Raw genomic sequence first — 14,891 nt, 5'->3', positions numbered from 1 at the left:
TCAGAGATTTGGGGCCGGTTCTTAACTTACTATGCCACATTACCTCTTGCTTTCCGAATAGTTGCTGAAACTGGCTCTCCAATGTCCCCCGGGCCCCTCCTTTTCTCAATATGGGGGGGTGTGCCTGAGTAGGGGTTTCATTCCCTGAACTTATATAGCCCTATTTATGTCATCGAATTGCTGCTTTGACCTAGTCCTTCCCTGCTGACCTTCACCTTTGTTTTCCCCGAAGTGAGCAGCACCCTGTATATAGTCCCCGGTACTTTGGGTACCTAATGAGAAGACAAGACTCGTTGGAAAAGACCTTGATATTGGGAAAGATTAAAGGCAAAAGGCATAAGGGGACGGCAGAGGGCGGAACGAATAGTTTCTTGGAAGAAAGGAACATGAGTTCCTTTGGGCAGACTTTGGAAGATGGTGAGGGACGGCGGTCCGTGGTCACGGCTGAATAACAACAAAACTGACCCTTTCCCCAACCAAAGCTCGGGAACCGCGCCTGCTGGGCTCTTCTTTCGGGTCACCGGGAGGCAGCGGGCCGCCGGGCAGCCTCTCCTAAAGCGGACCGAGCCAAATCGGACGCGGATGAACCAGCCCGTCGGAGTCAGACCCAAACTCGGCCAGAGAAGCGGGCGGGCCGAACCTGGCCGAGGTGAGTCCGGCACTAGCGGCCCGCCCGTCCTGGCTGCGCCGGCCCCTTCCCCGGACCGTTCTCCTCGCCTTTCTCTCTCTCCCCTCCCCCCGGGAGGAGGAGACTCCGCTTCCTTGGTCCCTCCTCCCGCCGCCGCTGCTGGAATCTCGGCTGCCCAGGCCGCCGGCTGCTCCAAGCCCGCTCCGCTCTGCCTTTGCACAGGGCTGAGCCGCGCCGAGCCGAGCCGGGCCAGGCCGGGCCGGGCTGGGAGGGGAGCAAGGTGGTCCAGGTGAGTCGGGCGCCGCGGGGGAGCGAGAGCCGTGTTCATCCCGGGCCATCCCGGAGAAACCCTTCACGCCCCTTCCTTTGGGCAGGCAGGAGTTGAACGCGAGCACTGAAACTTTAAGACCCAGGGCAAGTACGAAATTCCCGAGTTTCGGGGAGTAGGGAGTGGGGTGGGCATCCACTAGCTCAGAAGCTCGACAGTCTCAACTCTCACCTTTCTTCTCCCAACTTTTTTGGCGGAGGTTGGGAGTGGGGGTGGAGTGGGGAGTGTGTTTGTGTGTCTGTCTCCTGGGGGACCGAATACCTCCCTCACCGGCCCTAGCCTGGATGCCGGGGGGAGGGGGCGCCGGGGTTTGGAATGCAGCGGTCCGGGAGTGGGGGCGGCCAGGGGTGGGATTTGGAGCTCTCCCCACCGAACTTAACGTGGTCACCATGGCGAGCGTGGGATAGACTAGCACTGGCAGCCAATCCTCGTGGGGAACCCTCTCCTCTCGGTCTGCCCCCCACTTCGGAGGGGCCAATGAGGCCCTCGCAGAGGGGGCTGGGCGGGACCTCCCGGTGTTGGGGGAGATGGGAAGTCATTGGGCGCTGAGGTAGCGGGAGGGGAAGGGGAGGTAGGGGAGGTAAGGTGGTAACTATCGTGATGAATTAGGAGAAGCGTTGGTTCTGGCCCTAGTGATTGCGCTCTGGGTTTTTGATGAAGATTCGAGTATTGTCTCTTGGAAAAGAGGGAGAATTGAGTGGGGGCAGGAATGCACATCTGGAAATTCGATGCGTTTATCAGAGGCCACAGTAAGCAGGTGGGGGGGGGGCTGGCAGGAGAAAGGCAAGTTGCCCAGTCTGGCTTGAAAGTAGGGAGTGGATTCCAGTTTCTTCATCTATCAGACGGGCATGTAGGGTCCTGCTAACATCGAAACTGTGCAAACGATTTCTAATAACTGTTACGGGTACAGCTCTTAAGTTCTCATGAATTCTCTGATTTGAAGTAACAAATGATCAAACCAAAAAAAAAAAAAAAAAAATCCCATTTATTAAGCCACTCTTGTGTGCACAACATTGTGCTAGGTGTCTGAGAGAGTGATGGGCCTTAAAAAAAGAAATCATCCCTATAGTGTGTGGGGGATCAATGTTACAGAAGATCAATATAAGACCTATAAGCATATGGGATTCTATTTTTTGTGGGCATTTCCTTTGATTCAGGCCCTCAAAGAATTAGAGAAAAGTTGCTGTATCCAAAAAATCCATCACCCTGCAGTCCATCTAGTGATGAACCTCTTGTATTTAGTCTGGCACTTAGAGGAGACACATGTCATCCACTCACCCACTCCCAGTATTTATAGGGATACAGATACAGCTACCCATAATACACAATTTAGCATAGAAATGCAAAAGAAGATGTGATGAAATTTGTGGGAGAAAATCCTTATAGGAGTTCTGAGAAAGCTTCCTAGAAGGGTGATTTACATTATATTTTAAAGGAAGAATAAGAATTCAGCTGGTGAAGGAAGAAAGGGAGGATTTTCTAGACAAAAGGAAAAGGATGAGCAAAAGTACAGTGGTTGGCTAGATGAAGGAGTTTTGTTTGGTGGGGGACGGGGAGAATGTAGTCCAGTTTGTCTGAAGTACAGAATATACAGAAGGGAATAGTTTGAGGTAGAAATGGGAAGACAGGCCACTGTCATATATTATTAAGGGTCTCAGTGCCTTGCAGAGGAGTTTGATCTTTATTCTGCAGGCAGTAGAGAAACCCAGAAAATTTTGAGCACTTAAGTGACATGACTAGATAACATGAACAAGAAAGATCATTTAAAATAACTTAATGCTTGTTTGATATTTTAAGCCTGTCAGAGTTCCACTCCTGTGAAATTCTTCTTCCCTCTTATTACTATTATTATTATTACTCTTTCTTTTTATTCCCTCTCATATATTCCTTGTTCCCAAGAAACTGATCAACCTAGTATTCCCCATATGTGATATTCCATATTCCATATCCTGCCTTCTGCTTTTTGTATGGGCTGTGCCCCACGCCTAGAATTGTTTCCTTCACTTCTGTCTGTTGGAATCCCTACCTTCCTTCAAGTCTCAGGTCACCTTCTGCAAAAGGCCATTAACCTTACTCTGAGGTTTACTATCTTTGGGACCATGAACAAGTCACATAATCTTGTTGAGGAGTTTGGACTGGATGACCTCTATGGCTCCCTTCAGTTTTTTCAGTCTATGCTGCTATACTTTCCTCAGTTGTTAGCCCTCCTTCTCTTCACTAAATTACTTTGTATTTCATACTTACTTGTGTGCATGATTAAATAAGGTAATGTTTATAAATCTTTTGCTAATCTTAACCTACTATCTTTGTTATTTTACTGTTGTTATCATTTCCCTCAGTAGAACTTATGGTCCTTGAGGGTGGGGATTATTTCTGGGTTTTGTTTTTGTAGCCTTATCCGACTAGCACAGTGCCTGACATATAGTAGGAACTTAAATACTTATTGAATTAAGAAGTAAGTTTAAGGGGGAAAATGATGAAGTCATTTGGACATGTTGAATTTTATATATTAGTAGGACAAGTAAAAATATCCTAAAGTCAATTGGAGATGCTCAAAAGAAGGATCAGGACTAAAACAGTAATGAAGGCAAGATCTATAAGAAAACCATTACAATAGTCCTTGCAGGTAGTAGTGAGACATTATCCTCTTATTAGTCCCTATTGGAATAATGTGCAGGGAATTTAAAAGATGTTGCAAAGATGGCATCAAAGAATTTTTTCATAATAAAAGTTTATTTTTTGACTAATCAATGAAGGCAAAGTACAAAGAAATCTCTTGTACGGGATATGTATATCTCTTTTTAAAAAATTAACAGGATTTTGTAATTGATTGGATATGTGTGGTGAGGAAAAGGAAAAATTTAAGGTACAACTGAAGTTATGAACATTAGAAGCAAGACAAATTGTGTTGTCACAGACAGAAATGGCAAAATCAGAAAGAAAAGTAATTTTAAGGGGAAAGATAATGAAATCAGTTATGGATGAGCTGAATTAAATGTGTTGGTGGGACATACAAATAAAAATATCCATTTGGGGTTGTTGGTCGGAGGTCAAAAGAGAGAAAGAATAGGAGGGTTAGAGATTTGGGAATTGTCTGCATAGAAATGCTAGCTGAAGCCAAGGTAGTAAATAAGATTGCTGAGGGAGAGAATATAGCAGGAGACTAACAGGGCAGCTGGGTGACACACTGGCCTTGGAGTCAGGACAACCATTCTCAGAGGCATAGTAGCTGTGTGATTCTGGCAAATCGCTTAGAGACAGACAGAGACAGACACACACACACAGAGAAACAGAGGGAGAGACAAACAGAGACAGGGAGAGACATAGAGAGACACAGACACAGAGAAACAGACAAACAGACACACATACGCCAAGAAACAGAGGGAGAGATAGGCAAACAGAGACAGAGAGAAACAGGGAGAGATAGAGACACACACAGAGAAACAGAGGGAGAGACAAACAGAGACAAGGAGAGATAGAGACACACACAGAGAAACAGAGAGAAACAGAGACAGGGAGAGACATAGAGAGATAGACACACACACATACATACAGAAACAGAGAGAAAGACAGACAGAGACAGGGAGAGACAGAGAGAGATAGACACATACCAAGAAACAGAGGGAGAGATAGGCAAACAGGGACAGAAAGAAACATAGAGAGACAGAGACACCCATACAGAGAAACAGAGGGAGAGACAGGCAGAAAAACAGAGAATGAGAATGAATATGGCCAAGAACAGACCACTAGAAACCTACATTAAGGGATTGAAAAAGTAAGGAACAAATGAAAAACACCGGAATGGTTAGAAAGATAAAAGGAGGATCAGGAGAGGGTGATGTCTCTCTCAGAAGCCAAGGGAGACCAAAGTGTCCAAGAAGAGGAAGCAATCATCAGTGCCAGAAAGCCACAAAGAGGATAAAGGTAATTTTTTAAGGCCATTAGATTTAGTCTTCCAGACCTTTTGTCTTTAGAGAAGTTTCAATAAAGTAGTGGTGGTGGAAGCCTAATTTTAAGGGGTAAGGAGAGAGTGAGAAGTGAGGAAATAAAGCTGTCAGGTTTTATTCTTTTCAAAAAGTTTAGTAGAAATCAAGCAGAATTTGTTGTTGTTCAGTTATGTCCGACTCTCTGTGACCTCATTTGAGGTTTTCTTGGCAAAGATCCTGGAGTGGTTTGCCATTTCCTTCTCCAGCTCATTTTTACAGATGAGGAAACTGAGGCAGACAGGGTGAAGTGTCTTGCCCAGGGTTACACATGCAGGAAGTTCCTGAAGCCATATTTGAACTAAGGAAGGGAAGTCTTCCTAACTCTAATACTCTATCCACTGCAACACCCAGCTGGATGAGATTTAAAAAGGCTAAAGCAAAGTTTCCTTTTATTGTGATTTGGGACAATCTGAGTATATATGTGGGTAGATATGGGAAAAAATGACAAATGAAATGATATTGCTGGAGCAAGGTTTTAGAGGAAAGAAGGTAGAATGAGATCAAGGGTACAGTTAGAAAGATTAACTTGACTCTTAGTAGCATCATATGTCTTTAGTTGAAAAGGACCTCAGAAGTCATCTAATCCAATTCATACCCAAATAAATACCAGTGCATCGATGCACCTAACAAGCGCTCATCCAATTTCTGTTTCAAGACTTCCAATGACAGCACACTCACTGCCTCCAGAAGTAGCCTTTCCATTCTTGGATATCTTTAAAAGTTAGGGAGTTTTTTCCTGACATTAAACCTAAATTGGTTTCTTTTAACTTCCACTCATTTCTCCTGGTTCTGCGTTTTGGAAGGAAACAGAACAAGCCCTTCATATCCTACCTCCATCCCCCATAAATCTCAATGGCACTTCAACCATGAACTCTTTCACCAACTCTCCTGATTTCCTTCTAAATAAATCTCCAGCTTATCAGTGTCCTTCTTCCCTCCCTTCCTTATTTCTTTCCATCCATCCTTCTTCCCTTTTTCCTTTCTTCCTTCAGGATGGAAGTATAGGAACCATTCATTGACCCAATCCCACTGCTGATTATCACAAAAACTTTGACTTGCTCTATTTCCAAGCTATACCACTTCACCACTTTTGGTAGACTATGGATCCCTGTCTCAGGAGCCTAGCATATTGGTACTGTCTGGCACCAGTACCACCCTAGTGCCTGATTGGTTTTAGCACCATTGTATCTCAGAACTTCCAAACTCAAGCAGTGTACCAAGCTTAGATTCTCCAGTAGTGGGAATCACAGTTTCTTCACCACAGCCATTTCAGTGTTATTTCTAACACATGCTACCCATAACTGAAAATAAGGTTGCAGACATAGTCTGACCAGGACAGAATACTGAGGGACTAGTTATTTGTCTCCTTATTCCTAGATGCTATCCCTCTCTTAAGAAGGTTGAACTGGATTTCTAAGTTTTCTCCTTTAGCTCTTACGTGCTGTGATTCTGTACTTAAGCTGGTTAGGTGGGGATTCTGGGGAAGAGTACAGCTCATGGACCAGGGTGGGGGATGTAGTACCAGGATCATGGGTTCAATACTCATGTAAGCTAGTTCATTTTATATTTCCATGACCATAGACTCTAGGTGATGCAGTAGATGGACTCAAGAAGGCTTAAGTTCAACTCTTACCTCAGATATTTGTTACCTTGTGACCCTAGGCAAGTCACTTAACCACTTGAAGCAACAATTTCTTCATTTATAAAACAAGGATAATAATTGCACCTACCATAAGACTGTGGATCAAATAAGATAATATATGTCTGACACTTTACAAACCTTAAAGAGTTATGTAAATACTAACTAAACTCTTAAACAGCCTTTCTGAAATCCTTTTTTACAAGGAAATACTAGATGAGAAAATTGGGAGGTATCTGTGCAAATCTGTTCCAATAGATAGGCAAATCTATGCCTGTTGCACCAAAGCCCCTGAATGCTCAAGTATTGCTTAGTCTTAGAGATACCTTTGAACTGGTTAGCCAAGAGGAGTAGAGTATAGAAGGCTTTCCTGATGTTCAGAAGATCCACTAAAGAAGGCCCCTAGGGGGGAAACTGCCTTGTAGACTGCCCTACTAATCATAAAGTGGACAAAGGAATTGCTCTGCTCCATAAGCTGGGCTGGCTTCTGTGCCTTCCCGCCATGGTAGTGTGCTCATAGCCTTGAATTGGTCCATAAGACATGTAGGAGGTATCTGGGAAGGATGGGACAGGATACCATCTTTCTGGGTCCTAAACTGAGCTGCTTGCCTCTGTCCCAGTAAGGAAGGAGACAGAAAGTGGAATCATGTGATTTTGGGTTGAAAGAACTAGAAATAGAACAAAATTTATAGGCAGCATAATAAATATTTCCCAGTGTCTGAAAAGGGAACAAATGTGATCTAGAGGGCCAAACTAGTAAAGCAGAAGTTATATGGAGGCAGATTTCTTACCTTTATATCCCTAATCATAGTATTTAGAGCTATTCAAAAGTGGAACGGGCTGCCTTATGGAGTATTGGGTTCCCCATCATTGCAGATCCTCAAACCAAGCAAATAAGCCACTTGTCGAAATTGTTATGGAGGGTTTCCTGTTCAGATTTGATTGGACTAAATGACCTCTGACATATTTTTTTTTAGGTCTGGGGTTCTATGTCCCCTCTGACCCAGTCACCCTTTAAGGCACAGGCCAGAATTCCCTTTCTAGGCTCTTGGGTCTCCACAGTTACCCAAGCCCAGCCTGCAGGTTATATGAAAAAGGCTTCCTGTGGGCTGACCATTCTCTATCCCCCTGTACTTATCCAATTAAAGCAGCCTCCTATTGAGGTTTCCTGCAGTGGCTCACCAGCCTGGCAGGCCCAGCAGGCCTGTGGCCACAGGTCTGTCTAAAGTCCTCCCCCTCTCATGGGGCGTGTGGCCTCCAGCTCTGTACTGGAGCAGTCTTGGTGCGGAGTTGCTGGGGTGGTAAGGCAGAGTGTGTCTGTCCCTATGCGGAAACACATCGTTCCTTGGAAGGCATGAAAAAGGAAGGGATTCCTCTTAATCAAGAAAATGGGTAATATGGAGTGAGAGGAGATTGCAGATCCTGGCTGAAAGGCTCTTCCCAATCCCCATCATTACTGTGGGTAAGTATTTAGTGGTTAGTTAGAGCCTCATTCGGAGTCTGTGAACAAGGGTTCAGTCTTTGTGTGGGCCTGCCCCAGGGCCACAATCTGTCTCTCCAGCTCTGACCACAGGTGCTTTTCGATTCCTCAAATTGTGTGTTAGACTCAGGAGGAGGAAGTTTAGAGAAGGCAGGATACCTGCCCTCACGGAGTTTATAGTCTGGCAAGTCAGACCTAGAAAATCATTCAATACATGCTAGCCATCTTCAAGCATCTGTCATATGCAAGAATTATTAGACCGAATACTCTTTTTTGGCCCCTGATAGTGGAACCAGAAGCAGTGATCAGAAATTTCACAAGAGGAAAAATTTGACTTGATATCTGGAAGAACCTGCTATCAATGAAAGCCTCCCACTAGTGGGATGGGCTGCGTCTGGGGGGCTGTCTCAGTGGAGGCCTTTGAGCAGGAGCTGGATAACTACTTGGGGGTGGGTTATAGAAAGGGATCCCCTTTTTGGGGCAGGTTGGACTAGAGAGCTGCTGAGGTCTCTTCCAGCTTTCCGGTTCTGTGACCTGGATCTCGGGGATTGATATCCCCCCAGCAGAGCAGATCATAACGTACCCATGACTTCTCATCTGCACAGTGTCCACGTCCCTCCTTAAATCTTCCACAGAGAGTCTACCGACTGCAGTGGCAACTTCCTCTTTGAAGATGCAGCTCTTGGCTCTCCTTCCAAGGTTTTGGTTGTATCCTCGATGTCTAGCATCACATAACATCTGGCTCTTAGGAATGCTTAATAAATGCTGTTTGACTGATTCTAGTCCTTCTTAGGGTCATGGATTTAAAGCAGGAAGGGCCATCTGGTCCAGCTGCTTTGTTTTACAGATAAGAAAATTGAGGCACAGAAGAGTTAAGGGACTTCCTTGAGGTCACGCAGTCAGTCATCTAGCATTGATAGCATCCGGCACTGTGGTAGGTGCTTACTAAATGCTAATTGATTGACTGACTGTGTGGCAAGTATCAGAGCCTGGATTCAAATCTAAGTCCCCTGACTCCAAAGCCCATACACGTTTCACATATCCTCAATAAACATCAAGACATTCTTGATGAAATCTTTTATAATGGTTGTTTATAAGTTATCAAGCCTTCCCTCATTCACCCTGTCTTTGAATCATCTGCAGTTGTGATTCTTATGGAATTCAGCTGTTGCATGATTCATCATCATAGCTGATTTTTACATAGATCTTAAAATTTTCAAAGCATTTTATGTGTATTTTCTCCTTTGATTTTTCACCATAAGTGGGTCCTGCTGTTGTTATTATTTAGTCATTTTCAGTTGTGTCCAGCTCTTCATAATTCCATTTGAGGTTTTCTTTGCAAAGATAGTAGGGTACGTTTACTATTTTCTTCTCCAGTTTATTGTACAGATAAGGAAATAAGGCAAACAGGGTTAAGTGACTTGCCCAAGGTCACACAGCTAGGAAGTATCTGAGGACACATTTGAACTCAGAAAGATGAGTCTTCTTGAATCCCACGGTGCAACCTAATGACTCCAGATCCTAGTATCATCCCCAGTTAACTGATGAGCAAACAGGGCATTGAGAGGTTAATGGTATTATCCAGATTTATTATTTTTTTTTCTCAATAGTATTTTATCTCTTCAAATACATATAAAGATAGTTTTCAACATTCATTTTTGTAAGACTTTGTGTTCCAAAAATTTTTTCCTCTTTCCTTTACCTTCACCTTCCCCAAGACAGCAAACAGTCTGATATAGGTTAACATACAATTCTTTGAAATTTATTTCCATATTTGTCATGTTGTACAAGAAAAATCAGACCAGAAGGGAAAAACATGAGAAAGTAAATGTAAACAAACAAAAAAGGTGAAAATATTGTGCTTTGATCCATATTCAGTCTCCATAGTTCTCTCTCTAGATCCAAATGTCCTTTTCCATCCCAAATCTTATTTAGTATTGTCTTGGATCACCAAATTGCTGAGAAGAGCCAAGTCTCTCATAGCTCATCCTCACATAGTGCTGTGTTACTGCATACAGTGTTCTCCTGCTTCTGCTCACTTCACTTAACATCTTAATAGGTTCTTATATATAGGTTCTTCTTTTCAGACTTTTCTGAAGTCAACCTGCTCATCATTTCTTATAGAAAAATAATATTCCATAACATTCATATTCATCCATTCCTCAATTGATGGGCATTCACGCAGTTTTCACTTTATTATGAGGAAGAATTTAAACCCAGGTTTTCCCAGTCTCAAGTCCAACACTCTATTCACTGTGCCATATTACTAATCCGAATAGCTAAATGCATGACTGGCATAATCCTGGAGATTTTTTTAAATAGACTTTTAATTTTTAGCTTTTTAAAAACCATTTTAATTATTTCTTAGAGTTTTTAATGACTTAATTTTTCTAAATTACATGTCAAGACAATTTTCAACATTCATTTTTGTGAGATTTTTGAGTTTCAGTTTTTTTTTTCTCCCTCTTTCCCTTAAATCCCCCTTCCCCAAGGCAGTAGGCAGTCTAAATGTTTTGATCTGTATTTAATCTCCATAGTTCTTTCTCTGGATGAGGATGGCATTTTCCATCCCAAATATATTGGAATTGTCTTAGATCATTATATTGCTGAGATGAGCTAAATCTATCATAGCTGATCATTGCACAGTTTTATTGTTACTATATACAATGTTCTTCTGGTTCTGCTCATTTCACTTAGCATCAGTTCTAATAAATCTTTCTAGGCTTTTCTGAAATCCTCCTGCTTATCATTTCTTATAGAACAATAGTATTCCATTAATTCATATACATTCATATACAATAACTTATTCAACTATTCCCCAATTGATGGATGCCCACTCAATTTTCAATTCCTTTCCATCACAAAAAGATCAACTGCAAAAATTTTTGTACATATAGGTCTTTTTCCATTTTTATAATCTCTTTAGTATTCAGGCCAGTAGTACTGCTGAATCAAAGGATTTCACAGTTTAATAGCCCCTTGAGTATAGTTCCAAATTGCTCTCCAGAATGGGTAGATCAGGTCACAGCTCCAACAATGATATATTAGTGTCTTAGTTTTCCCAAATCCCCTCCAAACTTTATCATTATCTTTTCCTGTTATTTTAGCCAATCTGATAGGTGTGAGAGGTGGTACCCCAGAGTTGTTTTAATTTGCATTTCCCTAATCAATAGTGATTTAGAGCATTTTTTTGTATGACTTAGATTGTTTTAATTTCTTCATCTGAAAATTGCATGTTCATATTCTTTGACCATTTTTAATGGACTTTTGAACATTTATGAGTCCTAACGACCATAGGGATTAGTTAATGAAATACCTGCCCTTTCTCTTCAAAGAGAAGTAGGGAACACTAGGGAAAAATGTTATGCACGTTGTCAGGCAAAGTCGCTTTATCAGATATTTTTATCTGTTTTAAAGCGTTGAATGTGACTGAAATGACTGAATTAGCACAACAGAAATTAATAGATAATCTTTGAGAGTTGCCATAACTAAAATTTATATCACTCAGCAGCCATCCTGAGGTTCTCTGATGACCACAATGCAGTCTGTTATTGGGCCCTTATTTGAAATCTTTCCAGCATCGTAGGACCTGTGAGTTTGTCTTTAACTTGCTATAGACTTGGACCACTCAGGGTCACCTCTACACCATGATGAATTAGGTCTTTGTCAATCAAGTACCTCAAATCCTCAAATGGATCTGAAATCTTATCTCATTAAGAGGCAGCGTAATATCATGCAATGGATAAAGAACTGGACTTAGAATTAAAAAAGATGGGGTTCAAATCCCATCTCAGACACTCATAACACATGACCACAGACAAGTCATTTAACTTCTGGTCTATTTTCTTATTGTTTTTAATAAGACAGTTTGTCTCAGTGGCCTCTGAGGTCCATTCTAGTTCTAAATTTCTAAATGATGATTGGTTGCAACCCATTCATCATGTACAATTCTTATTTATGTCTTTTCACAAGTTCACTAGAAGGGGTGCATTTAATGTGTCAGAAGTCTTTCTCTATTTAATAAAAAATAATATATGGCATAGGGCAACTAGGACAACAAAGTAGTAATAAAAACCATTCCAAAGAAAAAGAAGAGCAAGGAGCAAAATGGCTGTCTGATGAGGCTTTATAAATAGCTGAAGAAAAAAGAAAAATAAAAGGGAAAACAGGAAGGAAAAGATATACCTAACTGAATGCTGAATTCCAGAGAATAGGAGAGAGAAGATTTTCTTAAGTGAATAATGCCAAGAAATAGAAGAAAACAATAGAATGGGAAATATAAGAGTTCTCTTCAAGAAAATTAGAAGTATCAAGGGAATGTTTTATGGGAAAATTGGGCATGATAAAAAACAAAAATGGTAGGAATTTAAGAAGCAGAAGAGATTAAGAAGAGGCAAAAATACAGAAGAGAACTATGCAAGATTTTAACATCACTAATAACCATGATGGTATGGTTACTGATCTTGAGTCAAACATTTTGGAGAATAAAGTCAAGTGGGCCTTAGGAAGCATTGTTAACAATAAAATTAGTGGAGGTGATGGAATTCCAGCTGGGCTATTTAAAACCCCAAAAGATGATGCTATTAAAATGCTTTACTCAGTATGCCAGCAAATTTGGAGCAACCGCCACTGAATTAGAAAAGACCGATTTATAATCCCAATTCTAAAAAAAGGCCATGCTAAGGAATGTTCAAATTACAATTGTGCTCATTTTACATGCCAGCAAGATTGCTTATGATTCTGTAAGCTTGTCTTCAGCAGTACGTAAATTGAGAATTACCAGAAGAACAGGCTGGTTTCTGAAGAGGCAAAGGAATTGGAGACCAAATTACCAACAGTCTCTGGATTATGGAGAAAGCAAGAGAGTTGCAGAAAAACATCTCCTAAAGCTTCATTGACTACACTAAAGCCTTTGATTGTGTGGATCACAACAAAAAGTGGCAAGTCCTCAAAGAGATCAGAGTATCCAATCATCTTACTTGTTCTTCTCAGGAATCCATATGTGAGCCAACCATAGAATAACGGATTGGTTAAGATGGAAAGAGTGTGACAAGACTGTATGTTGTCACCTTTATTTATTTATATGCAGAGTGCATCATGTGAAATGCCAGGCTGGATGAATCAAAAACTAGAATTAAAGCTGCTAAGAGAAAGAACAATCATCTCAGACATATATATGATACCACTCTGATGGCACAAAGAATTAAGAAGCCTCTTGATGAGCATGAAAGAAGAAAGTGTAAAAGATGGCTTGAAGGTTAACAAAAAAAAACAACTGTCCCATCAATTCCTAGCAAATAGACGGAGAAGAAATGGAAGTAGTGTCAGATTTTATATTCTTGGTTGCCAAGATCACTGCAGAGCATGACTGCAGCCTTGAAATTAAAAAATGTTTGCTCTTTGAAAGGAAAGCAATGGCAAGTCTGGACAGCAGAGACGTCATCTTGTCAACAAAGATCGACATAAGTCAAAACTATGATCTTTCCAGTGGCAGTATTGGCTGTGAAAGTTGGACACTAAGGAAAGCTGAGTGCTGAAGAATTAATGTTTTCTGATTGCGATGCAGGATACTAATGAGAGTAAGCAAGGAGATCAAATCAGTCAGTGGTTAAAAAGAAGTCAATTCAGATTATTTACAGGGATGTCAAATGTTGAAGCGAAAGCGTAAAAAAGTATTTAAACCAAAATAGGCCACATGAGAAAACAGGATTTATTGGAAAAGACCCTTGTTGGGAAAGATTGAAGGCAAAAGGGAAAGGAGAAAGCAGAGCATGAGATGCATGATGTCATAGAAACAATGAACACAAATTTAGACAGACTTTGAGAGATAGTGGAGGATAGAAGAGCCTGGCTTGTCGTGGTCTATGGGGTCATGAAGAGTGAAACACGACTGCACAACAAGAGCAAACAACATATGGTATGCCTTTCTAAGACTCACAGCAGAGCCCATAATTGGAGGCAATCAGGTCCAAGAGCCAGTGGAAACCCAGAAAATCATTTAATAGATAGGAAGAGCTTATTCTTATCTATGGGCTTGTTTTCTTTCCCCCAAAACCTGATTCTCTTATATACTCCACAAATCTCTCTGTTGCACCACCATTCACCTATCCTCCTCACTGGAAGAATTTCTGAAGACTCCGTCAGCTTCCAGAAAAATAAGGCACATTTCTTCCCTTTAAAGCTTCTGAAAAAGTTTTGAAAATTCTTGTTAATATAGTTACTAAAGCAATCAAGAGAGAAATGGTCAATAAGCATTTATTGGTTTTCTTTTTTTTTATTGGCTTCTGTGAGCTTGGAGCACTACTAACTGCTAGGAATAAAAAGAAAGGCAAAAAAAGGTGGTTGTCACTACCCTCTTGGTGATCTATATCTCTTCAGCTCAATCCAACAAACATTTAAGTGTCACACAGTAGGTACTTAGTGAATTTTTGATTGATTGCTGATAATTTTCAAGGACACTGTGAATGTTAAAAGACAAAAAATTTTTCCAACCCTCAAGAAGCTTACATTCTACTTGAGGGATACACGACATGCAGACAAGTAAATGCAAGATAATTTGAGAGAGACAGAACTCTCAAGTGAGGAGGGAATTCAGAAAGATCTGTCTGTAGGAGGCAGCTGTCTGAGGGAAACAGCTCTTAAGAGGCAGAAATGTAGAGATCACATTCCAGTTATGATAGAGAGACAGACCGTGAAGAAGCAAAGAACAGGAGAGGGGAGGTCAAGTTTGGGGAACATCTCCAACACTAGTTTTAGAGGAAGAAGGGAGAAATTAGAGAAGCCTTTCCGGAGGAGCTGGGATATAAAGAATGGATAAACTTGAGAGGAGG

At 41.4% G+C, this 14,891-nt stretch overlaps 1 protein-coding gene across 1 annotated transcript in view; it reads left to right on the top strand.

Moving 5' to 3' along the window:
* Window positions 1-764: 764 nt before the first annotated feature.
* Window positions 765-14,891, top strand: part of CCDC102A (coiled-coil domain containing 102A) — a 44,965-nt gene continuing 30,838 nt past the window's right edge. The window contains exon 1 of the mRNA XM_031954570.1: window positions 765-917. The gene's annotated coding sequence lies outside the window, so the exon portion shown is untranslated. The remainder of the gene's footprint in view (window positions 918-14,891) is intronic.

Source organism: Sarcophilus harrisii, chromosome 2 (assembly GCF_902635505.1).
Source record: "Sarcophilus harrisii chromosome 2, mSarHar1.11, whole genome shotgun sequence".
Classification (NCBI taxonomy): domain Eukaryota; kingdom Metazoa; phylum Chordata; class Mammalia; order Dasyuromorphia; family Dasyuridae; genus Sarcophilus; species Sarcophilus harrisii.
The sequence above is the reverse complement of the archived record's forward strand: the minus strand, read 5'-3'. Positions and strand labels throughout refer to the sequence as shown.